Consider the following 23325-nt stretch of genomic DNA (forward strand, 5'->3'; position numbering starts at 1 on the left):
ACCCAAACGGCTACCTTACTGCTACGGGCTCTCGTTATATCCCGGCTAGTCTACCGTGTCGGCCTTCTCTCTGACCTCCCTTCCTCCTCTCTCGTCCCGCTCCAGTCTATTCTTCACTCCGCTGCCCGGCTCATCTTCCTGCAGAAACGATCTGGGCATGTCACTCCCCTTCTTAAACAACTCCAATGGCTGCCTATCGACCTCTGCTCCAAACAAAAACTCCTCACTCTAAGGCTTCGAGGCTCTACATCACCTTGCCCCTTCCTACCTCTCCTCCCTCCTCTCTTTCTACCGCCCACCCCGCACGCTCCGCTCCTCCGCCGCCCACCTCCTCGCCGTCCCTCGGTCTCGCCCGTCCCGCCGTCGACCCCCGGGCCGCGTCCTCCCGCGGTCCCGGAACGCCCTCCCTCCTCACCTCTGCCAAACTGATTCTCTTCCCCTCTTCAAAACCCTACTTAAAACTCACCTCCTCCAAGAGGCCTTCCCAGACTGAGCTCCCCTTCTCCCTCTACTCCCTCTACCGCCCCCCCTTCACCTCTCCGCAGCTTAACCCTCTTTTTCCCCTCATTTCCCTCTGCTCCTCCCCCTCTCCCTTCCCATCCCCTCAGCACTGTACTCGTCCGCTCAACTGTATATATTTTCATTACCCTATTTATTTTGTTAATGAATTGTACATCGCCTCGATTCTATTTAGTCGCCATCGATTTTTACGAGATGTTCTTCCCCTCGACTCTATTTATCGCCATCGTTCTCGTCCGTCCGTCTCCCCCGATTAGACCGTAAGCCCGTCAAACGGCAGGGACCGTCTCTATCTGTTGCCGACTTGTTCATTCCAAGCGCTTAGTACAGTGCTCTGCACATAGTAAGCGCTCAATAAATACTATTGAATGAATGAATGCTTCTTCCAGTCCACTGGTCCTGTTCATCTTCAGGTTAATTATAATAATAGCGGTATTTGTTAAGTGCTTACTATGTGCCAAGTACATGTATCTGTGAAGTAGATACAAGCAATTTGAGTTGGATACACTCCCTGTCCCATGGAGTTCACAGTTTTAATCCCCATTTTAGAGATGAGGTAATTGAGACCAAGGGAATTGAAGTGATTTGCTCAAGGTCACAGAGCAGACATTTGGTGGAGCCAGGATTAGAACCCAGGTGCTTCTGATGGCCAGACCTTGCTCTATCCACTAGGCCATCCTGCTCCCTACAGATTCCTTGACTTGGCTGCTTTTCCTTTCTTCGTTGTTTCCCCCAGGTGCCATCAACAGGTTCCAGTCAACAAACAGCACTGCTATTCGTCTCCAGGTCATTCATTCAATCATATTTATTGAGTGCTTATTGTGTGCCAAGCACGGCATTAAGCACTTGGGAGAGTACACTATAACAACTATAACACATTCCTGCCCACAATGAGCTCACAGTCTAGAGGACTGTACATTTGCCCAAAAAGAGCCAGGACGGGGAAACGTCTCCTGCTGATGGCTGGAGGCGGGCCGTCTTTTTCAGTGCCCAGCTCAGCTCCTTTCCCTGACCACAGACCCAAGGCCACCACCGCTGTATGCGGCTGTCCTTACGTTTCTGACGTCTACCCCTAACCACACCGGAGGGAAGAGAACAGCGGGGGACAGGAAACTTGGAAAGAATGCTAAGAATTTACCACTAAAATATACATTAGGGATATTTTCAGTGAGCATAATCTCCACTTTTACTGTCTAAATTGAGTACATGGGGCCCAGGGAGTCGTAGCCTCATTTGAAGGGGAGCCCGGGCAGACGGTAAACGCCGATTCCTGCTCAGAATGGATTTCCCAACAACAATTGTCCTAACTGAACAGAGAGAAAGAGAAGTTTCCCAGAATTCCAACGCTGGCCACTTTCATTCACTGTGGACCAGTCCTATAGGCCAAATATAAATACCATGTTTTAGGATTTTCTTTAAACCAAAGGATAAGAATAAGGCCTACATCAAGAGAGCTTCATGCACCATCTGAAGTTCTGAGATACACTTGTCAAGATTAAGAAGGTTTCCAGATTAAAGGCAAAGGTAGGGGAAGAGGCAAAATCCCTGTCTTGAAAGATTTGGGAATTCTTCCAGGAGTAGCACTTCCTGCGTGCAGAGCACAGTACAAAGCCCTGAGAAAGATTACTCAGGTGACAACTAGACATGATTCCTGTCCCTCAGGAGGCTAACAATCTAAAAGTGATTCATTTTGTCTCCTGGCTGGACTCCTTGAATATTCACTGATTTAGAGCTATCTTTTAGATGTCAGGATTTGACGTAAACTTGGCGTCTTTCAGAGGGGCTGGAGCACCCCATCCCTGACTACTCTAATTTATTCATCAGTCTCATCAGTCTCGCCCTCTAGACTGTAAGCTCAGTATGGGCAGGGAATGTGTCTTTTTATCGTTCTATTGTACTCTCCCAAGTGCTTAATACAGTGCTTTCCACACAATAAGTGCTCAATTAATGCAATTGAATGAATGAATGAATAAATACATGTCTGGCCACTGCATTTGTTTTTAGTGGCTTTGCCAGGACCCCTCCTTTCCATTTGCAATCTTCAAATTCTAGTGGACTGAGGGTCTCAGCTGTCTCAATCAATTAATCAATGGTATTTATTGAATGCTCACTGAGTGCAGAACTTTCTCTCCCTTCAAAGCATTATTGAAAACACATCTCCTTCTCAAAGAGGCCTTCCCAGGCTAAGCCCCTCTTTTCCTCATCTTTCACTCCCTTCTGCATCACCCTCACTTGCTCTCTTTGCCCTTCCCTGCTCCCAACTCCACAGCACTTACGTACATCACTTATGTACATATCTGTCATTTTATTTCTTTGAATTGATGTCTGTCTCCCTACTTCTAGACTGTAAGCTCATTGTGGGCAGGGAATTGTCCCTGTTTATTGTTGTATTGTACTTTCCCAAGAGCTTAGTACAGTGCTCTGCACACAGTAAATGCTCAATAAATATGATTCAATCAATCACGTTTTTTGAGAGCTTACTTTTGGAAGAGCACTGTACTAAGCACTTGGGAGACTACAGTATAATAGACTTGGTAGATATGTTTCCTGTCCACAACTAGCTTGCAAGAGAGTTATCCCGACTCTGCCACTTGTCAGCTGTGTGACTGTGGGCAAGTCACTTACGTTCTCTGTGCCTCAGTTCCCTCATCTGTAAAATGGGGATTAAGACTGTGAGCCCCACGTGGGACAACTTGATTCCCCTGTGTCCACCCCAGTGCTTAGAACAGTGCTCTGCACATAGTAAGCGCTTAACAAATACCAACATTATTATTAGACTTAAACACTTTGATATTCACCCTAGTCCCACAAAACTCAAGTACATACCCTTAGACTCCAAGGCATCCATTATATTGGTATTTTATACTTTCCCAAGTGCTTAGAACAGCACTCTGCACACAGTAAGTACTCAATAAATATGATTGACTAATTGACTGAGTAATAGTTCCCCATCTGTAATTTATTTTAATGTCTGTCTCGCCTTGCAGACTTTTTGTGGGCAGGGATCATGTGTATCAAAACTATCAATCAATCAATCAATGGTATTTATTGAGCGCTTACTATGTGCAGAGTACTGTACTAAGTACGTGGGAGAGTACAATACAACAAATAACAGTTATTTTCCCTGCCCATAATGAGCTTACAGTCTAGAGGGGGAGACAGACATGAATATGAATAAATAATTTATAATATTTAATCTAAAGATATGTACAGAAGCACTGTGGGGTTGGGGGGGTTGGTGAATATCAAATGTCCAGAGGTCACAGATCCAAGCGCATAGACGACGCAGAAGGGAGAGCGAGACGTGGAAATGAGGGCTTAATCGGAGAAGGTCTCTTGGAGGAGATGTAACCTTAATAAAACTTTGAAGATGGGGAGAGTGGTGATCTGTAGTATACGGAGGGGGAGGGAGTTCCAGGCTAGGGGGAGGATGTGGGGAAGGGGTCAGCAGTGAGATAGAGGAGATCTGGGCCCAGTGAGTAAGCTGGAGCTAGAGGAGTAGAGTGTGTGAATTGCGCTGCAGTAAATTAGTGAGGTGAGGTAGGATGGGGTAAACTGACTGAGGTAGGGGGTTTCTGTTTGATGTAGAGGTAATTGTATTGTACTGAAGTATTGTGTTGAACTTGTCCAAATGCTTAGTACCGTGCTCTGCACACAATTAATGAATAATAATAAACCCTCAGTAAATACCATCGAATGATTAATTGATTGATCCCTATCCACATGGAGCTTACAGTCTAGGGCAGGAGACCTTGAAATAAATTACAGATAGGGGAAAAGGCAGTGTTAGGATATGTGCATAAATGCTGTGGAGCTGAGGGCAGGGTGAATATCAAGTGCTTAAAGAGGAGATCCAAGTGCATAGACAACGCAAAAAGGAGAGGGAGTAGGGAAGTGAGGGCTTCGAGGGGGAAGACCTTCTGGAGGAGATGTGATTTTAGGTGAGTTTGAGGGTGGGGAGATTGGTAGCCTGTCTGATATAAAGGGAGAGGGAGTTCCCGACTGGAGGAGTAAGAGGGCAAGGGATCAGTGGGGAGATAGATGAGCTAGAGAATAGAGAATAGGTTGGTGTTAGAGGAGTGAAGTGTGTAGGTCAGGTTGTAGTAGGAACCAGGGAGGTAGGAGGGGGAGATCAGATTAAGTGCCTAAAACCAATAGTAAGGAGTTTCTGTTTGATGTGGAGGTCAGAAGGCAGCCATTGGAGGTTACTGATGAGTGGGGAGATAGGAACTGAATGGTTTTTCAGAAAAATGAGCCCAGGCAGCAGAGTGAAGTATGGCCTGGAGTGGGGAGAGACAGGAGACTGGGAGGGCAGGTTGATGTAGGAGTCAAGGTGGGATCTGATAAGTGCTTGGATCAACATAGAAGCAGTTTGGATGGAGAGGAAAGGACAGATTGTAGAGCTATCCCCACCACATCAGTGGCAGAGCCAGGCATTAAAGTTGGGAAAAGCAGAATTGGACATGCGGGCTCAGCCATTCTGTAGAGACACAGGGAAGCTTGCTCCAGGTGTGAATATAATCACTTCCAAACTAACAATAGAAATTAAAAGGAGGCAGAATTATTTTTGTGCTTAATAGCTTATCCTCTTTAGTAATTTAGCCCTAATTGATTTAGAAATTCATCTAATTATGTTGTACTCTCCCGAACATTTTTTACAGTGCTCTGCACGTAGTAAGCGCTCAATAAATGTCATTGACTGATTCATGGTTGATCTCCTGGGATCCTCCTCGTTTGGGCCAACTGGGGTCTCGATACCTTCGGGTCCGCCAGTCTCACTCCTCCAGACTGCTTCTTGTGGGCTGGGAACTTGTCTACCAACTTTTTTTTTTAATGGTATTTGTTAAATGCTTATTAAGTGCCAGTTACTTAAGCTCTGGGGTAGTTATTAGATAATCAGGTAGGACAACAGTCCATCCAATAAGGAGTCCCCATTATTAATCCCCAGTTTACAGATGAGGTAACTGAAGCTCAGGGAAGTTAAATGACTTGCCCAAGGTCATAAACAAGCGGTCATGAGTTCGAATCCCAGCTCTGGCACTTGTCGGTTGTGTGACTGTGGGCAAGTCACTTCACTTCTCTGGGCCTCAGTTACCTCATCTGTAAAATGGGGATGAATACTGTGAGCCCCACGTGGGACAACCTGATTCCCTTGTGCCTACCGCAGCGCTTGGAACAGTGCTCTGCACATAGTAAACACTTAACAAATACCAACATCATTATGACCTCTGACTCCCAAGCCCGTGCTCTTTCCACTGAGCCATGCTGCTTCTCTGTACAGTGCTCTGCACACGGGAAGTGCTTAATAAATAACATTGAATGATTGGTATCAATCACTCAGTGAATGATTGATCACTCCCAGACCTCTGGACTGAAGGGGAGTCTTTTGAACAATATCAGTACCTCCAATGTTATAAGAGAAAACCACTCTTCTTTCAGATTAATCAGTGACATTTCTTAAGCATCCACTGAGCCTGAAATGCTGACTTGGGGGAGAACAACAGAATCAAGACACACATCACTTGTCCCTGAGAAATTTCTAATCTAATGGGGACTTTTAAAGTCCAGCAGACAAGAATCCATGAATCAAACAGCCAAAGAAAACTGAGTGTCCACTTTCCCTTTATTGTATTTATTGAGCGCCTAACAGAAATTAGATTTCTCAGGCACCAGAGGGGCCCAGAGAAAGTGTCTCTTTCGGGCACTTAGCGACATTTTTAACTAAGAGTGAAAATGTTCCGGGTGTTTCTCTTCCATTCCGTCTGCCTACTGTGTCTTCCCTGGTGTGTTAGCCCTCGCCATTTTACAAATGAGATTTTGAATGATTCAGGTTGGTAATTCCCCGTCCTAACCCTGTGCAGGTTTGGTTGGGTGAACTGAAAGGCAGTAATAGTAAGGAAAACGGTAGAATTAATTAAGTGCATATTATATGCCAAGCATCATATTAAACACTGGGATAGATACAAGATAATCATGTTGGACACGGTCCCAGACTCAATCGAGTTCACAGTCTAAGTAGGAAGGAGAGCAGGTTGAACCTAACAGAACTCCTCATCTTTCCAACCAAATCCTAACCTCCCCCTGTCTTTCCCACCACTTAGGCAACACCACTATCCACCCTGTCTCACAAGCCTGTAACCCTGGCATTTTCCTGGACTCATATCCCTCATTCGGCCCCTGTGTACAATCTGTCACAAAATTCTGACGGTTCTGCTTTCACGACAACGCTAAAATCCATCCATCCCTGTCCATCCAAAATGCTATCATGCTGATCCTTACCACAACCCACCTTGATTACCACATCAGCCTCCTCACTGTCCTCCCTGCCTTCTGTCTCTCCCCACTCCAGTCTATATAGTCCATCACTCTGCTGCCCAGACCATTTTTCTAAAAAAGAGCTTTCAGTCCACACCTCCCCACTCCTCAAGAAACATTTGTGGTTGCCCATCCACCTCTGCATCAAACAGAAACATCTGCTTTGAGACGCTTAATCAACTCGCACGGTATGGTGGATAGAGCATGGGCCTGGGAGTTCTTCATTCATTCATTCACTCAATCAATCGATCGTATTTATTGAGAATTTGCTGCATGTAAAGCACTGTATTAAGCACCCAAGAGAGATAATACAATAAAGAGACACATTCTTTGCCCACAACAAGCTCACAGTCTAGAAGGTCATGGTTTCTAATCTCGCCTCTGCCACTTGTCTACTGTTTGGCCTTAGGCAAGTGACTTCACTTCTCTGCGCCTCAGTTACCTCATCTGCAAAATGGGGATTGAGACTGTGCACCCTATGTGGGATAGGGACTGTTTCCAACCATATTTGCTTATATACACCCCAGTGCTTAATACAGAGCCTGGCACATGGTAAGCACTTAAGAAATTCCATAATTATAATTAACTCTCCCCCTCCTACCTAATAATAATAATAATAACGTTAGTATTTGTTAAGCGCTTACTATGTGCAGAGCACTGTTCTAAGCGCTGGGGTAGATACAGGGTAATCGAGTTGTCCCATGTGAGGCTCACAGTTAATCACCTAGCCTTGCCGATCTCCCACTACAACCCAGCCTGCGCACTTCTCTCCTCTAACACCAACCTACTCATGTACCTGTATCTCGTCTATCTCTCTGCCGACCCCTTGCCCTCATCTTCCCTCTGACCAGGGAGTCTCTCCCATTTCATATCCAGCAGACCACCACTCTCCCCACCCTCAAAGCCTTTCTAAAAATCCCATCTCCTCCAAGAGACCTTTCCCGACTAAACCCTCATTTCCCCTCCTCCTTCTCTCTTCTGAGAAATCATTCCCTTTCCTGCATCCTCCTGGGTCCCTATCAGATTAAGCAGGAGGAATGCTTTCCCACCCAGAGGCTTTGTCCAAATTGCCCCAAAGAGCACTCCTCGTGTCCAGCTTTAGTGGGTTGGCTGGGGGGTTGGGGGCTTTGGGGACTGCCCCCGGACAATAGTCGGCTCTTCCGGAAAACCCTGAGGCCTCCGCCAGCTGAATGATTCAGATGCTGCTGCCCTGCTCTGCCATCCCCGTGGTGGGGGTCTGATCAGGGACCCAGAGCTGATGACTTCCTCTAGGAGGCCTTCCCAGACTAAGCCCCCCATTTTCCTCTGCTCCTCCTCCCCTCCCTCTTGCCCCGACTCCCTCCCTCTGCTCTACCCCCCTCCTCCCCGCATAGCATGTATTCATATATATATATATTGTGTATATATGTACATATTTATGATTCAATTCATTTTATTAATGATGTGTATATATCTATAATTCTATTTATTTATATTGGAGCTATTGATGCCTGTTTACTTGTTTTGATGTCTGTCTCCCCCCTTCTAATAATAATAATAATGTTAGTATTTGTTAAGCACTTACTTTGTGAGGAGCACTGTTCTAAGCGCTGGGGCAGATACAGGGTCATCAGGTTGTCCCACGTGAGGCTCACAGTTAATCCCCATTTTACAGATGAGGGAACTGAGGCCCAGAGAAGTGAAGTGACTTGCCCATAGTCACACAGCTGACAAGTGGCAGAGCTGGAATTCGAACCCATGGCCTCTGACTCCCAAGCCCGGGCTCTTTCTAGTGAGCCACACTGCTTCTCTAGGCTTCTAGGCTGTGAGCCCTTTGTCCGGTAGGGATCGTCTCTCTCTGTTGCCGAAATGTACTTTCCAAGCGCTTAGCAGTGCACACGGTAAGCGCTCAATAAATACGATGGGATGAATGAATGAATGCTTGGGATCGGAGCACGTCCCGCTCCCCACTTGGATACTATTCAAGATGAGTTTAAGTGCAGGAATTCTGAGAACTTTAACCAGGATGGCTAGCCAGGGCTGATCTAATGAGATTTAATTTCATCATCTCCAGCTCCAGGTCCATCGGGGACATTCGATCCTACTAATGCCATTAGCTGGTGGCTTCAAACAGCTGTGAAGAGGTGGAGGAAACCTGACACTTGTGCGGCTGCTGCTGTTTATACAGATGCGGCTGTTTCTTTAGCATATTTGGTTAGGAGGAACAAAAAGGGCCGGAGGCCCATTGTAAGGAATGTGTAAATAAAGTGACACCTCTGTCACTTATGAACCTCTGGGAAGCCCATTAGGAAGCTCTTGAATCACAGCACTCCCCTTACCTCCCCATCCCCTTCCCCTGCTCCTCACCCTCTTCCCTCCCCCTGCCCCGTGGTCCAGAGGGACAAGATCCCTAGCAGATGACCGCAATGTGGCTTTTGCAGGAATGTCTGAACTGTGCGCATTTAAGTGCTTCTCCTTTAGGGGACTCAAAATAGATCACGGGGGCCTCAAATCTATGGCCAGGGCAGTATGGTGGGGAAGGGAGTGAAGGCATCGCCGTCCCCAGGATTTCTGGGACATGCTGCATGAGGGACGAGGATCCAAAGTGGACAGGTTATTAGTAGTAGTAGTAGTAATAATAATTATGGTATTTGTTAAGCGTGTTCTATGTGCCAGCCACTACATAGATAGATAATTACTCTCCCTCACTTCAAAGCCTTATTGAAGGCACATCTCCTCCAAGAGGCCTTCCCAGACTAAGCCTCGCTTTTCCTCATCTCCCACTCCCTTCTGCGTCTCTCTAACTTGCTCCCTTTGCTCTTCCCCCCACATCCCAGCCCCACGGCACTTACGTATATATCTGTAAATTGATTTATTTACATCGATGTCTGTCTTCCCTCCTCTAGGCTGGGAGCTCCCTGTGGGCAGGGAATATCAACTCTTTATTGTTGTATATTCCCAAGCGCTTAATACAGTGCTCTGCACACAGTAAGCGCTTAATAAATACGACTGACTGACTGAATGAATGAATATAAGCACTGGAGTCGATGCAAGGTAATCAGGTTGGTCACAGTCCCTGTCCCACGTGGGGCTCACAATCGTAATCCCCATTTTACAGAAGAGGTAACTGAGGCACAGAGAAGTGAAGAGACTTGCCCAGGGTCACACAGCAGATAAGCGGCAGAGTCAGGATTAGAATCCAGGTCCTTCTGACACCTAGTCCCGTGCTCTATCCACTAGGCAATGCTGCTTCTCATTATTATTATCATCATTACTATTAATTTTTATTGTTATTATATCTACCTCTCTAGATAGTAAGCTCTTGGTCAGGGAACATGTCTACCAACCCTGTTGTACTCGCCCAAGCGCTTAGAACCACGTTCAGCACATAGGAAGCTCTCAATAAATACCATCGATTGATTATTTACTAAGTCTTTACTATGTGCCAAGCACTGTCCCCACTGCTGGAGTAGATACAAGATAATCCAAAATACTTGGGGTTCATAGAGGAAAGCTGGTCTCTGATCCCCAAATTATAGAGGTAGAAACCGAGGCACAGAGCAGTCAAGTGACTGGCCCAAGGTCCTACAAAAGGCAAACGTTGAAGGCTTGTACTCAGTCCAGAACTCGTTCCATTAGGCCACGCCGCTTTTCTAGGGCTACCTACGTCGGGAACCCCGGGGTGGCAACGGCAGGGACGAGGGCCACTAGCTCAGAAACTAGGGGACCGCATCCAACTCCATTTTCCAGAGAGAAAACTACGATCAAAGTCAAGAAGGTCACTGCAGAGCCCAGTGGACACACCGCTAGAATCCAGCTCTTCTTCCCCACTGCAGCCCGGCAGAGGACAAAGAATTGAAGAGGCAGACCCCCGGCTCCAAAAGGAACGTGGCATCGGGGATTTCCCCACCAGAGCTGGATTAGTTAATGAAGTCTGAGGCGGCAGATGAGTTGATCCCAGCTCTGCCACTTGTCAGCTGTGTGACTGAGGCACTTCACTTCTCTGTGCCTCAGTTCCCTCATCTGTAAAATGGGGATGAACTCTGTGAGCCTCATGTGGGACAACCTGATTACCCTGTATCTATCCCAGCGCTTCTAACAGTGCTCTGCACATAGTAAGCCCTTAACAAATACCAATATTATTATTATTATTATTATTGATTCAGTAGTAATGACAAGAGCATTGGGGCTCATTTGGGTAATCCGGACGGCCTGCTTTCTGGCTCCCCGGGCTGACAAAGCCCAACTCCCCGTTTCTGGGGCTCGGGATCGACCAATAAGTGACTCCATCCTGGGAATGCGAGAGGATGGAAGTGTGGGCTGCTGGGTGGGCAGAATCCATCTGACTGATATTCAATAGGCGGTCCTGAGTGCTGTCATTGAAGTTTTCAGATTCCCTTTCTGGTGTAAGGCTGGGAATGCACTAAGACAATCACCCCACCATTCATGCAGAAGCAGCTTGGCTCAGTGGGTAGAGCACAGGCCTGGGAGTCAGAAGGACCTGGGTTCTAGTCCCTGCACCGCCATTTGCCTGCTGTGTGACCTTGGGTAAGTCACTTCACTTCTCTGGGCCTCGGTTACCTCATCTGTAAAATGGGGACGAATACCGTGAGCCCCATGCAGGATATGGACGGTTTCCAACCTGATTAGCTTGTATTTACCCCATTGCTTAGTACAGCGGTCTGGTACATAGTAAGTGCTTAACAAACACCACAAAAATATATGTATTTAAAACCATGACCATGCCATGACTATTGAGGAAGCAGCACGGCTTAGGACAGATCTGGTCTGGAAGTCATAGGACCTGGGTTCTAATCCCAGCTCTGCCACTTGTCTGTTGCGTGACCTTAGGTAAGTCACTTAGCTTCTCTGTGCCTCAATTTCCTCATCTGTAAAATGGGGATTAAATTCTACTCCCTCCTACTTAGACTGTGAACCCCATGTGGGACAAAGACCACGTCCAAACCGATGATCTCATAAATACCTCAGTGCCTAGTACAACGATTGCCACCTAGTAAGCACTTAATAAATACCATATTAATTAATTAATTAATGACTCAATCACCCAGTCTAGGAGACTTGAAAGTACTGTGGGTCCATGGCCTCCCTGGGCACCAACTTCATCCCCATGTCTCTCCATGGCCTCCCTGGGCACCAACTTCATCCCCATGTCTCCCTTCCAATTACCTAAGCAAAGATAGCTCATCCGTAGATCCGATCAAAGCTCCCTGGGACCTGCTACCTAATAATAATGGTATTTAAGCCCTTCCTCTGTGCTATGCTCTGAGGTCAGACACAGTCCCTATTTTTCATAAGGCTCACAGTCTGAGGGAGAGGGAGAACTGGGATTGAATCCCCATTTTACAGGTGAAGAAACGGAGGCCCAGAGAATTAAAGTATCTTACCCTAGATCACACAGCAGGCAAGTGATAAAGCCAGGATTACAACTCAGGTCCTCTAGGCCCATGAATTTTCCATTAAGCCATGTTGCTCTGCCATTTCTGGTTGGAATGAGTTTTCACTCCTAATGGCCGTGTTCCCCCAGCTCCATTGCTGCGCTCACCCCACTGGGTCTAATCTACTCTAGATGGTGGGGGAGGAGCCCAGAGACACTAGGAGCATTCCAGAATTTGGGGGGGCCAGCCAAACTAGCCCCTGACCCAGACTGCTTCAGGATCCTCTGTGCTTAGTACCGTGCTTGGCACATAGTAAGCGCTTAACAAATACCATCATTATTATTATTTAAGGGGTTTCCTGGACCCTGGTCCCCTTGGCCGGCGAGCCTGTAGAGTTGGCCTCCTGAGCTATCCCCTCTGGGAAGCGGCTCTCAGTCCCCTGGACTCTGACTTTGCCCAATCAATCAATCAATTAGTCATATTTATTAAACGCTTAATGTTTGCAGAGCATTGTTCTAAGCGCTTGGGAAAGTACAATATAACCGAGTTGGTAGAAACGTTCCCTGCCCACAACGAGCTTCTGATCTAGAGGGGGAGACGGACGTTAATATAAAATGGTCCAGGAATGCCAGGCCAGCAGGGACAAGGACAGAGAAGGGTGAAGCTTTTTCCTCACACCTGATGAATGACCCATGGTTGTTTTTTATGGTATTTAAGTGCTTTCTTTGTGTCAAGCACTGTTCTAAGCACCGGGGGTGGGTCCAAGTTAATTAGTAGCGTGGCTCAGTGGAAAGAGCACGGGCTTTGGAGTCAGGGCTCATGAGTTCGAATCCCAGCTCTGCCACTTGTCGGCTGTGTGACTGTGGGCAAGTCACTTCACTTCTCTGTGCCTCAGTTCCCTCATCTGTAAAATGGGGATTAAGACTGTGAGCCCCACGTGGGACAACCTGATTCCCCTGTGTCTACCCCAGCGCTTAGAACAGTGCTCGGCACCTAGTAAGCGCTTAACAAATACCAACATTATTATTATTATTAGTTCAGATACAGTCCCCGTCCCCACGGGGCTCACAGTCTAAGAAGGAAAAAAAATGGACATTGGATTCCCGTTTTACAGTTGAGGAAACTGAAGCACAGAGAAGTTCAGTGACTTGTCCCGGGTCATCCAGAAAGCAACTGGGGGAGCCAGGATTAGAACCCAGGTCCTCTGACTCCCAGGTCCAGTCTCTTTCCACTAGGCTACACTGCTTCTCCTGGTGGCCCGGTGCCCTTCCGACGGCCCCGAGGCTGTGGAGTTGGTGCTGCTCCAGCGGGAGGAAGTGTTTCAAAGTCCTTGTATGGCCGCCAACGGCGGCATTGGCCGGATTCCCAGCAGGAGGCACCTTGGCAGGACAAGGTGGGAAGGCTGGCACAGAAGACCAACTTCGTGCCAAGCCGATAACTCACTCCTGGGACGCTGCGGTCTCTCAGTGGCACCTGACACCAGCGGGAGTCACGCGGTAGTCAGTGGAGGCAGCTCCACTTTTCCGCATCGATCTACACGGGCGAAGAGGATTTTTCCTGTGGGAGAAAGATCCGGGTGGCTGAGAGGGGAAGGGGTTTAAAGCCTGTGCAAATGACTTGAATTAGCCCTGGCACCGTATCCCTGGCAGGGATTGGCCCTTCAAAGAGAAACCATCTGGCTCCCAGTCCAGGAACTAGACCAAAGCTGCTTGCAACAGTCTTGCAAACCTTTCCAAATAAGTTAGAAAGGAGTTCCTTGGATCCTCTTGGATCACCAAGAAGGCTAAGCAATCGCCATCTCCTTGGGGTGGGAGTTAACTAATCATCCCCCCTGGCTTCAATCCTCCAGATTGTAAACTCTGTGGGCAGGGAATGTGTCTGATTATCGTTGTATTGTACTCTCCCAAGTGCTTAGTACAACTCTTTGCACACAGTAAGCGCTCAATAAATACAATTAATTGAATGAATCAATGAATGAATATTGTCATGTTATACTCTCCCAAGTACTTAGTACAGCGCTCTGCTCAGAGTAAGCGCTCAATAGATAGGATTGACTGACTTCAGGCAGGGCGGCACAGTAAATCAACAACCCCAGACAGATGAGGCTCCATTTCTACCTTAAAAGATCTCCAAATAACTTCCATAATAAAGCCAACCCAACCCCACACATTTTTACCACACATTTTTTAGGTCTAGCCTAAGTTCCTCATGCTGTAATTGAGCCCATGATGATTGGTCTTAGGGAGTTGTAGAAGGATGGGGCCTCACCCCCAGGGAAGGATTCCTGAGGACACTCAAAGGTTGTAAGCTAAACCTCAATCCGGTTATTCTCACCCCTGCCAGAAGACTGCAGGTTTTGAACATCTCTTGTTTGTGTTGCCCTCTTGGGGCCTCCCTCTGAGTCTTCCGTATCCTTCTCCAATAATAATAATAATAATGGTAGTTGTTTAGGGCTTACTATGGGCCAAGCACTGTTCTAAGCTTTGGGGTGGGTAGAAGGTAATCAGGTTGTCCCATGTAGGGGTTCACAGACTTAATCCCCATTTTACAGATGAGATAACTGAGGCACAGAGAAGTTAAGTGACTTGCCCAAAGTCACACGGCTGATAAGTGGCCGAGCCAGGATTAGAACCCATGATCTCTGACTCCCAAGCCTGTGCTCTTGCCACTAGACCATGCTGTTTCTCAAATAAAAATGATGGTATTTGTTAAGTGCGTACTATGTGCCAAGCACTGTTCTAAGCAGTGGGGTAGATACAAGGTAATAATAATAATAATGTTGGTATTTGTTAAGCGCTTACTATGTGCAGAACACTGTTCTAAGCGCTGGGGTATACAGGGTAATCAGGTTGTCCCACATGAGGCTCACAGTCTTAATCCCCATTTTCCAGATGAGGTAACTGAGGCACAGACAAGTGAAGTGACTTGCCCACAGTCACACAGCTGACAAGTGGCAAAGCTGGGATTCAAATCCATGACCTCCGACTCCCAAGCCCGGGCTCTTTCTACTAAGCCACGCTGCTTCTCTAATCAGGTTGTCCCACGTGGGGCTCACAGTCTTAACCCCCATTTTACAGATGAGGTAAGTGAAGCACAGAGAAGTTAAGTGCCCTGCCCGAGGTCACACAGCAGACAAGTGGCGGAGACAGGATTAGAACCCACAACCTCTGACTCCCAAGCCCGGGCTCTTTCCACTAACCAAACGGCCCATGATACCCGGTCTCCTCTAAGGGTCTGAGTGGAGCTGAGAAAATCGGATGGAGAAGTAGCATGGCGTAGAGTAAAGACCATCGGCCTGAGAGTCAGAGGATCTGGTTTCTAATCCTTGTTCCCCGACTTGCAAGCTACGTGAATTAGGGCACTAATAATTCTGGGGTTGTTGATGTACTGTGCCACCCTGCCTGAAATCAGTCAATCATATTTATTGAGCGCTTACTCTGAGCAGAGCGCTGTACTAAGTACTTGGGAGAAGCAGCATCGCTCAGTGGAAAGAGCCCCGGTTTGGGAGTCAGAGATCATGGGTTCGATTCCCGGCTCTGCCACTTGGCAGCTGTGTGACTGTGGGCGAGTCACTTCACTTCTCTGGGCCTCAGTTACCTCGTCTGGAAAATGGGGATTAACTGTGAGCCTCATGTGGGACAACTTGATTCCCCTGTATCTACCCCAGCGCTTAGAACAATGCTCTGCACAAAGTAAGTGCTTAACAAATACCAACGTTATTATTATTACCAGGCACTGTACTAAGCATAGGGATAGATACAAGAAAATCAGGTTGGACACCGTCCCTGTCCCACATGGGGTTCACAGTCTTTCTTAATCTCCATTTTACAGAGGAGGTAACTGAGGCACAGAGAAGTCAGGTGAACTGCCCAAAGTCACAGAGCTGACCAGTGGTGGAGCCGGGATTAGAACCGAGGTCTTTAATAATAATAATTATAGTATTTGTTAAGCGCTTACTATGTGCAGAGCACTGTTCTAAGCACTGGGGTAGGTACACAGTAATCAGATTGTCCCACGTGGGGCTCACATTTTTTAATCCCCATTTTTACAGATGAGGTAACTGAGGCCCAGAGAAGTTAAGTGACTTGCCCAAGGTCACACAGCAGACAAGTGGCAGATCTGACTCCCAGGCCCGTGCTCAATCTACTAGGCCATGCTGCTGTATTCTGAGCCTTGGGGCGAAAAAGGGGAAAAGGATTTGGGTAATGGGAGAAAATAGACTTCTACAAGGTGATAGGTCAGAAAGACACTATCGGGGGTCTTTTCAGGCCTGCTGGGGAACTCTCAGTTCTCCTCAGAAAGCTGGGCTGGGCACGGTTAGAATCTAGCTCCCACAATTGAGGGTGCCATCTTACTTATGGACCCTAGTTCTAACCAATTACTTGGGTTTATTGACCCCATGTGAGACAGGGACGGTGTCCAACCTGATTTTCTTGTATCTATCCCTATGCTTAGTACAGTGCCTGGTAATAATAATAATGTTGGTATTTGTTAAGCGCTTACTATGTGCAGAGCACTGTTCTAAGCGCTGGGGTAGATACAGGGGAATCAGGTTGTCCCACGTGAGGCTCACAGTCTTAATCCCCATTTTACAAACGAGGTAACTGAGGCACAGAGAAGTTCAGGGACTTGCACATAGTAGGTGCTGAACAAATACCACTGAAAAGAAAAAAGAAAAAGAAAAGTAAGCACCTGTGTTGTAGATCATCTAACATTTGAGCAATCAAACAAAATTTGGATTGTTTTTTATCATACAAGCTTGCAGCCAATTTGACTCAATTGGCTACTTTTTTTCTATCTTACAAATCGGCCTGGTTCAACGAGCTAATGGAGAAAGCCCTCTGAAATAGAGGAAGAGGAAGACAAAGATAACGACTTGGAAGAGAAGGTGAGAACTCAGTTTTGGACATATTAAACTTGCACCCAGAGGTGTTCTGGAGGCCGGAGGAATTGGGAAACTGTAGAGAAGGTGAGAGGTATGTGAGGTAAAAATACACCAGCCTTCTCCCTGACCTCCCTCACTCCATTCTCTCCCTGCCTTACTTCACTCTGCTGCCTAGATTATTTTTCTAAAAAAAACCACTTAGTCCGTATCTCCTCACTCCTCAGAAACCCCCAGTGGTTGCTCGACCACCTCCACATCAAACAGAAGCTCCTTACCGTTGTATTTAAGTCACTCAATTAGATTTCCCATTTCTATCTAACCTCATTAATAATAATAATAATAATAATAATGCTATTTGTTAAGCGCTTACTATGTGCCAAGCACTGTTCTAAGGACTGAGTACTCTCCCACTACAATACAGCCTATATGCTTCGCCCTTCCACACCAACCTACTCAATGTACCTCCAACTCATGTGTCTCACCAACAATTTCCTTCTGTCCTGGATCTCCTTCCCCCTTTATAGCCAACTGATGACCACGCTACCTATATTTAAAGCCTTGTTAAAATCACACCTCTTCCAAGAGACTTTCCCTGCCTAACCTCTCATTTCCCCAAGTATTTGCCCTCCACTTTGTGTCACTAATCCACTTAGGTCTGTTGTTTTATAATAATAAATAATAATTATGATATTTAAGTGCTTACTATGCGCCAGGCACCAAACTAAGCACTGGAATAGATAGAGGCTATTTGGGCTGGACACAGTCCCCGTCCCACGTGGGCTCACAGTCTTAATCCCCGTTTTACAGATGAGGTCACCGAGGCACGGAGAAGTTAAGTGACTTGCCCAAAGTCATACAGCAGACAAGCTGCTGTGGCAGGATTAGAACCCATGACAACATGACTCCCAGACCCATGCTCTATCCACTACACCATCTGCTTCTTGTATCTCTTAAGTACTTTGTTATTCACCCCTCCCCCAGCCCCACAGCACTAGTATTTATCCCCATGTGTAATTTATTTTAACATCTCTCTCCCTATTTAATCTGTAATCTCCTTGGGGACAGGGATCGTATCTACTGACTCGATTGTACTGTCCTCTCCCAAGCACTTAGTACAGTGTTCTATATGCAGTAAACTTTCCATAAATGTCATTGATTTATTTGATCAATAGGGAGAGAGCCAAGAGAAAATCTTGAGCGGGTTTGTTATGTTGCTATTATAGTGGATAGAGTCCCGGACTCAAAAGGTAGTGGGTTCTAATCCTGACTCTGCTATTTGTTCGCTGGGTGACCTCATGCAAGGCACTTAACTGGGCCTCCATTACCTCATCTGTAAAATGGGGATTGAGACTGTGAGCCCCATTCGGAATGGGGACTGAATCTAACCCGATTTGCTTGTATCCACCCCAGTGTTTAGTACAGTGCCCGGCACATAGTAAGCAGACTGTAATCCCGTCAAAGGCAGGGACTGTCTCTATCTGTTACCGATTTGTACATTCCAAGCGCTTAGTACAGTGCTCTGCACATAGTAAGCGCTCAGTAAGCGCTCAATAAATACTATTGAATGAATGAACAAATACCACAATTATTATTGTTCTCATCTCTAAAGCACTTAGTACAGTGCTCTGCACACAGTAAGCACTCAATAAATATGATGGAATGAATGAATGAGAAATCAAGTAGGAGGAAGGGGCAGATCCTGGAAAGGTTCTGGTGGAAGAATTTATGGCATCTGGCAAAGCAGAATAGGAGGGTTAAAAGAGAGGGGAAAATGATGATGATGAAGATGATGGTATTTGTTAATCGCTTACTATGTGCCAAGCACTGTTCTAAGCACTGGGGTAGATACAAGGTAATCAGGTTGTCCCACGTGGGGCTCACAGTCTTAACCCCCATTTTACAGATGAGGGAACTGAGGCACAGAGAAGTTAAGTGACTTGCCCAAAGTCACACAGCTGAAAAGTGGCAGAGTAGGGATTAGAACCCACGAACTCTGACGCCCAAGCCCGTGCTCTTGCCTGCTGAAGAGGCAGGGATGTTGGTAATATCGACAGTGATGGAAAAGTTCATCCATATATCCAAAAGTTCATAGAAGCAGCGTGGCTCAGTGGAAAGAGCACGGGCTTTGGAGTCAGGGCTCATGAGTTCGAATCCCAGCTCTGCCACTTGTCGGCTGTGTGACTGTGGGCAAGTCACTTAACTTCTCTGTGCCTCAGTTCCCTCATCTGTAAAATGGGGATTAAGACTGTGAGCCCCACGTGGGACAACCTGATTCCCCTATGTCTTCCCCAGCGCTTAGAACAGTGCTCGGCACATAGTAAGCGCTTAACAAATACCAACATTATTATTATTATTATTAAAAGTTAGGTGGAAAAGAGACGGTGGGGCAGCATAGCCTAATGGGAAGATCATGAGCCTGAGAGTCAGAGGACCTGAGTTCTAATCCCGGCTCCGCCATTTGCCTGCAGTGTCACCTTGGGCAAGTCGCTTTACTTCTCTGGGCCCATTAACTCATCTGTTAAATAGGGAAGTGGACTGTGTCCAACCTGATTAGCTTGTCTCTAGCTTAGTACAGAGCCGGAACTTGGCCAAGATGAGGAGTGTGAGCCTGTGGTTGGGCAGGGATTGTCTCTATCTGTTGCTGAATTGTACATTCCAAGCACTTCATGCAGTGCTCTGCACCCAGTAAGCGCTCAATAAATAGGATTGAATGAATGAATGAATGAGAGAGGGGAAGGAGTACCTAGGGGATCATCAACCAATCGATCATATTTACTGCCCGCTTACTGTGTGCATAGCACTGTACTAAGCACTTGGGAGAATACAATTCCGCAAGCTGGAAGACGCGTTTCCCACCCTCAACCAGCTTGCAGTTTAGAGGACCATCAGGAACGTCCAGCATTTAGTACAGTGCCTGGCACACGGCACTAAAAAGTGGAATGACATAGAGGGAATCGGCATGGTATAGTGGATAAAGCACGGGACTGGAAGTCAGAAGGTCAGGGGTTCTAATCCCAGCTCCACCACTTGTCTGCTGTGTGACCTTGGGCAAGTTTCTTCACTTCCCTGTGCTTCGGTTACTTCATCTGTAAAGTGGGGATTGAGACTGTGAGCCCCACGTGGGACGGGAACTGTGTCCAATCTGATTGGCTTGTATCTAGCCCAGCACTTAGTACAGTGCCTGGCACATAGTAAGCGCTTAACAAACACCGTTAATAAAAAAAGAAGAGAAGCCTGAGGGGGCACTGAATAACTGTAATGGAGGCCGGAGTGGGTTGGTGCAGGGGAGCAGTGTGGCTCAGAGGAAAGAGCCTGGGCTTCGGAGTCAGAGGTCATGAGTTCGACTCCCGGCTCTGCCGCTTGTCAGCTGTGTGACTGTGGGCAAGTCACTTAACTTCTCTGTGCCTCAGTTACCTCATCTGTAAAATGGGGATTAACGGTGAGCCTGACGTGGGACAACCTGATTACCCTGCACATAGTAAGCGCTTAACAAATACCAACATTATTATTTTATGGAGTAGGGGACTCACAAGCAGTTCTGCATAGTCACTGAGAACTGGGAGAGAGGAAATGGGGGTAAATTGCAACAGGAGAGATTTCAAATGGACAATTACAGTCTGTCTGGAATGGTTTAGTCATTCACCTGCCTGGAAGCAGAGGGCTGGACCAGATGACCTTTTGAGATCCAATAATAATAATAGTAATAATTGTGGTATTTGTTAAGCACTTACTACATGCCAGGCACTCTTTTAATTGCCAGGGTAGGTACAAGATCGTGAGGTTGAACGCAGTCCCTGTCCCACATAGGACTCACAATCTCAATCTCCATTTTACAGATGAGGTAAATGAGGCACAGAAAAGTGAAGTGACATGCCCAAGTTCCCACAGAAGACAAGTGGTGGAGCTGGGATTAGAACCCAGGTCCTTCTGAATCCCAGGCCCGTGCCCTATCCACTAGGCAACACTGTTTGTCTAGTCTCTTCCAGCACCAGTTTCTAATATTGTATAATCCATTTCTTAAAGCTACTAATAGCCAAGTTTCCAACCGATTCTATTGGCATAGACCTCCAAAGTAGAATTTGAAAAGTAGACAGAGGACAAAAAGATCTGAATCCTAACGTGATTACCATTCGTGGCTCGGTGGAAAGAGCCTGGGCTTGGGAGTCGGAGGTCATGGGTTTGAATCCAGCCTCTGCCACTCGTCAGCTGTGTGACTGTGGACAAGTCACTTAAATTCTCTGTGCCTCAGTTCCCTCATCTGTAAAGTGGGGATTAACTGTGAGCCTCACGTGGGACATTCTGATTACCCTGTATCTACCCAGCGCTTAGAACAGTGCTTTGCACATAGTAAGCGCTTAACAAATACCAACATTATTATTCCATGGATATCAGCCGCGTACTGGCCTCGACGCAGAATATAAAGATGGGTCAGGATTATGCCCTTTCGATTTAGAGAGAAGGGAGGGCCAGTCTTTCCCTCTAGATCTCCAGAAACAGCGTGACCTGGGGGAAAGAATACCGGCCTGGGAGTCAGAGGACCTGGGTTCTGGGTCTGCCACTTACCTGCTGTGTGATCTTGGGCAACTCACTTAATAACAATAATAATAATAATAATGTTGGTATTTGTTAAGCGCTTACTACGTGCAGAGCACTATTCTAAGCGCTGGGGTAGATACAGGGTAATCCGGTTGTCCCACGTGAGGCTCACAGTTAATCCCCATTGTACAGATGAGGTAACTGAGGCACAGAGAAGTGAAGTGACTCGCCCACAGTCACACAGCTGCCAAGTGGCAGAACCGGCAATCGAACCCATGATCTCTGACTCCCAAACCCGGGCTCTTTCCACCGAGCCATGCTGCTTCTCTGAGCCACTTAACTTCCCCGTGCTTCAATTTCCTCATAAGCAAAATAGAGATTCCATACCTGTTGTCCCTCCTACTTACCCATGCGGGACCTGATTATCCTGTATCCATCCCTGCACTTAATACAGTGCTTTCCATAGAGTTTGGGGTTAACAAAGACCTCTAGACTGAGCTCGTCGTGGGCAGAAACGTGTATATTCATTAACGTGTATATTTATTATTTTGTACTCTCCCAAGGGCTTAGTACTGTGCTCTGCACACAGTAAGCACTCAATAAATTGAACTGCGCAAACACCAGTTATTTGAGAAGCAGCGTGGCTCAGTGGAAAGAGCACGGGCTTTGGAGTCGGAGATCATGGGTTCGAATCCCGGCTCTGCCACGTGTCAGCTGTGTGACTTTGGGCAAGTCACTTCACTTCTCTGTGCCTCAGTTACCTCATTCTGTAAAATGGGGATTAAGACTGTGAGCCCCACGTGGGACAACCTGATTCCCTTGTGTTTACCCCAGCGCTTAGAACAGTGCTCTGCACATAGTAGCAGCGTGGCTCAGTGGCATGAGCCCGAGCTTGGGAGTCAGAGGTCAGGGGTTCGAATCCCGCCTCTGCCCTTTGTCAGCTGTGTGACTGTGGGTAAATCACTTCACTTCTCTGGGCCTCAGTTCCCTCATCTGTCAAATGGGGATGAAGACTATGAGCCTCATGTGGGACAACCTGATGACCCTGTATCTACCCCAACGCTTAGAACAGTGCTCTGCACATAGTAAGCGCTTAACAAATACCAACATTATTATTAGTAGTAGTAAGTGCTTAACAAATACCAACATTATTATTATGATATCTGAAGGACAGGATAAACCAGCAAGGAGAGGAAAACACAAGCGTACAATCTCTCCTCCTCCCTCCTTCCCTCTTACTTCCCATCTCCTCTCCAGTACAGTTCAACAGCGCCTCCAGCAAACTTTTGTCTGACTCCTGGGATTTTAGAGTGCAAGGGGTTTGGGGTGGACCCAGGCACTAATCCTCATATATATTCCATGCAGGGTTTGGGGCAGCCCACGGGAGTACAGCACTATTATGTAAATGGTGGAAGCCGAGCCCTTGTCATTGTCATGAAAATGAACTACAATTACAGATTACCCCAAAGCAAATTCTCTCTGCTTTGAAAGGAGACAGTACTGTTTCTGCTCTGGGAAGAGACATTTCCACCTTCTGGAAGCTTTTCTCTCCCACATACTGATCACTTCCCCCAAAGTCTTAATGGGAATCTTCTCTGCAGGGAGTCGGGGGGGGGGGGGGGGGGGGGGGGGGGGGGAGGAGAGAAAGGGAAGAAATGGGCTTTGTTTGTATTTATGAAGTGGATTCATGTTCGT

At 46.9% G+C, this 23325-nt stretch overlaps 1 long non-coding RNA gene across 1 annotated transcript in view; it reads left to right on the plus strand.

The window, feature by feature from the left end:
* LOC114812282 overlaps window positions 1-23325 on the plus strand; it is a 52679-nt gene that overhangs the window by 22441 nt on the left and 6913 nt on the right. Inside the window, exon 2 of the long non-coding RNA XR_005660177.1 lies at window positions 17034-17097. This is a non-coding gene — a long non-coding RNA (uncharacterized LOC114812282). The remainder of the gene's footprint in view (window positions 1-17033; window positions 17098-23325) is intronic.

This window comes from Ornithorhynchus anatinus, chromosome 1 (assembly GCF_004115215.2).
Source record: "Ornithorhynchus anatinus isolate Pmale09 chromosome 1, mOrnAna1.pri.v4, whole genome shotgun sequence".
NCBI classification, from domain to species: domain Eukaryota; kingdom Metazoa; phylum Chordata; class Mammalia; order Monotremata; family Ornithorhynchidae; genus Ornithorhynchus; species Ornithorhynchus anatinus.